Here is a 3,749-nt window from a genome sequence, read left to right on the forward strand (position 1 = left end):
GCTCTCTTGATTTCTCATGAGCACATATATTCACATGCCCCAGACAAGATCATTTCCAGTTTTCAGCACTTGCAGTTCTGGGAAGAGAGAGCTAAATGATGTGAGAGCACTCCCAGTGGGAGAACACATACAGATAGTTGTTCTAGAAACAATAAAGCTAGAGCAGTAAAGGGAATTGAAGGTTAGGCAAGTTTGAAACCTCAGACATTGTGTTCAATTAATTATAACAGTAGGGCCTTAGCATGGATTCCAGCTAAAGTCTTAAGTATATAGTGGCTGGATGAGACTCATAGGAGAAAACCATTATTTCTGGGGCTCCTTATGAAAATGAACTCCATAAGAAGCTCTTATTTTCTTAGAAAATATTAACACCTCAAAAAATTATTGTGGGAAGTGGTTAGAGGTGAGAGTTGGCGCTGCAGGCCCAGCAGGGACCGGGGAGCTGAGATGCAGAAGGGGCCGCGCCGGTGACCGGAGCTGCCGTCCGACATGAACTCGCTGGAGCAGGTGGAAGATCTCAAGGCTTTTGAGAGGAGACTTACTGAATATATTCATTGTTTGCAACCTGCCACTGGACGTTGGAGAATGCTTCTTATAGTGGTATCTGTCTGTACAGCTACTGGTGCCTGAAACTGGTTAATAGATCCCAAGACACAAAAGGTGTCCTTCTTCACATCCTTATGGAACCATCCATTTTTCACCATTAGCTGTATCGCTCTACTAGGCTTATTCTTCGCTGGAATACACAAGAGAGTAGTTCCACCGTCAATCTGCTCAATGTTGAACTGTGTTAGCAGAGTACAATATGTCTTGTGATGATACAGGAAAACTAATTTTTAAACCTAGGCCTCATGTTCGATGACAATCTACCTTCATTGTTTTGGGACTTAAAACAACCTTTCTTCAAAAAGTGATACAGCAAAAAGCCATAAAGGGTTCCTTTTACAGTTGGATATGTGACTGTCATAGCAACAATGGACAAGAAGCGTGAAATATTTACCCAGATTATCTTCATGATGATGACTCTCATTATCAGTGCTTTGGTACCTTTGATTATCTGTGTTTCAGTATTAGTGTCACTTTAGTACTTCAGATCCTGCGAAGATTTTTGCAGATGCAGTATGTATGTAACATGTTACTAAGTTAAACTTAGAAACAGAACTTCATCCTGTTTTTACAATGTATTTTTGCAAACTACTGTAAATAGCCAATCAATGCCGACGTTAAAGAGGAAACGTTATGTGGACTTGGTTCTGCTGCACCAGTATTTCAGGAACATCCGCTTGAAATCTCCACAGCTCTTTAAAACGACTATTACTTATAACTGTGCCTTTCACTCTTAAACTCCTCTTTTAATTATAATGAAGGAAAAACATCAGACTGAGCTTGGACTAAGGAAAACTCGTCTCCTTTATGTTGTAAGAAACCATAGATGTTTTGAGAAACAGTTTTTGTTAAACCAGATAGTGAATTTCAGCCACTCTTGTGCTATTTTCCAGGTTCAGTGTTTTCATTAAATGCTAAATATACTTTATATTTTTTAAATGATTTTAAGAACACTCCAAAGGCTTCTGAGTAGACAAATTTAGTTATTAATTATGTATTGTCTGGGAATTTGACAGTCATTGTTTTAGATAATTGGATTTTATGCTGTGGTAGACATGCTGTTACACTAGTATTGTGCAGGTGTGGCTGGTCATCCACTCTATCACGGGATCACTTGGCAGCAGTGCCACAAACTAGAGTCTAAAATTGTCACTGTTTAGAGAGTGTTAATGACATATTATGTATGTATATTAGCCACTTGTACTATAATAACTCTTAAGATTAAACTATTGGGATTGCTGTAAACATTTTAAAGAACGAGAGGTGACTTTTACCTGTTTATTAGAAGATTTTGAAAAGGTTTAAATTATTTCCTGAGCAATCTTTTTAAGTTCATTTAACGTAAAGCTGAAAATTCAAAGACAGGACAAAAAATTTTTAACAAGGTTGCCGTTTATCTTAAATGTGTTCATCTTGGTTTTCACATGTATAAAATTTTATTCTTTGAACTGCAACAATAAAACCCTCTGTTCCTACTAAGTCTTAAGAAGGTATTCTTTAGATTCTTCATTGTTTTATTTCCTGTAAATTTTGTAGGTAAATATGTGCATAAAAATAAATACTTTATATATAAAAAAATTATTGTGTATATTCTGGACACTGGAACACAAAAGTGAGTATAAATGCCCCCACCCCAGGCTCCCAGTTTCTGTACAAAGTATTCATGGATTTGACAACAGAAACAAAATGAGAGAAATGTTATACTTATAACTAATAAGTCAACTCTTTTCTTAGAGAAGAAAGGCAAAAGAATATCTAAAAGCAAGAAGATAGTCTCAAAAATAAATCTTATGCTACTCTGATGCAGGTAGCTAATATTCTCTCCCCCAAGTTTGATCAGATTTTTCAAACTGCCACTTGTCCTTAATGTTGTTGTTGTTCAGTCACAAAGTCATGTCTGATTCTTTGCAACCCTTGAACTTAGCATGCCAGTCTCCTCTATCCTTCCCTATCTCCTGGAGTTTGCTCAAATTAATGTGCATTGAGTTGATGATGCCATCCAACCATCTCATGCCCTGCTGTCACATTCTCCTTTTGCCATCAATCCTTCCCAGCATCAGGGGCTTTTCCAATGAGTCGGCTTTTTGCATCAGGTGGCCAAAGTATTGGTGCTTCAGCTTCAGCATCAGTCCTTCCAATGAATATTCAGGACTGATTTCCTTTAGGATTGACTGGTTTGATCTCCTTGTTGACAGTCTTCTCCAGTACCACAATTCAAAAGCATCAATTCTTTGGTGATCACCCTTCTTTACAGTTCAACTCTCACATCCATACATGACTCCTGGAAAAACCACCGCTTTGACTATATGGACCTTTGTGGGCAAAGCGATATTTCTGTTTTTTTTAATACATTGTCTAGGTTTGTTGTAGCTTTCCTTCCAAGGAGCAAACATATTTTTTTAACTGAGACTTCTGCTCTTGAAGGTCTGGAGTGTAGATCCACTCACTCTGATTCCCATCCCAGAGGCAGCAGTTTGAAAAGCACCTGCCTCCTATGAACCTGAGATACACTGACTAACTTCAGTGCACATGCTGGAGGGACAGAGGTCTGGAAGATCTTTCTCTAGGGAAGGAAGGCACAAGTCCCCCTGCCCCCCAACCCCGCTCCTCCAATCTCTCTGGCTGAGAACTGGCAAGCACATTTCCATTACTCTCCATCACCCAGCTCACCCTGTGTGCCCCTCTCCAGGGTTCCATTCAGGATTTGCCCTGCTTAATCGACTGGCCCACCTGACCCTTTAAAGCAGCTCCTGCTCTGCCCCACCTGCCCTGCCAGGTGACCGCTGCCAGCACTGGACACCTTTCCAAGCGGCTCCTGCTCTGGGAGGTAGCCCCACACACCAGGGCACCCACAGAGGTCATGGTCGGTCTTGTTTGCTGCTTGATTCTATGTGAACACTGGGCTTCCCTGGTAGATTAGAGGGTAAAGGATCTGCCTGCAATGTTGGAGACCCAGGTCCAATTCTTGGGTCGGGAGAAGGGAATGGCAACTTACTCCTGTATTCTTGCCGGAGAATCCCACGGCCAGAGGAACCTGATAGGCTACAATCCATGGGGTCTCAAAGAGTCGGACACTGAGCAATGACACTTTCACTTTCACATGAACATTATCTTTCATTGCCTGATATCTAACAAGTCAAAAC

General features: G+C 40.5%; 1 pseudogene; it reads left to right on the forward strand.

Annotated features, from left to right (window-relative positions):
- The first annotated feature begins 489 nt into the window (after positions 1-489).
- LOC145508940 (nuclear envelope phosphatase-regulatory subunit 1 pseudogene) lies at positions 490-862 on the forward strand (annotated as a pseudogene).
- Positions 863-3,749: the final 2,887 nt, after the last annotated feature.

This window comes from Giraffa tippelskirchi, chromosome 6 (assembly GCF_054371585.1).
Source record: "Giraffa tippelskirchi isolate mGirTip1 chromosome 6, T2T-mGirTip1v1.2.pri, whole genome shotgun sequence".
NCBI lineage: Eukaryota > Metazoa > Chordata > Mammalia > Artiodactyla > Giraffidae > Giraffa > Giraffa tippelskirchi.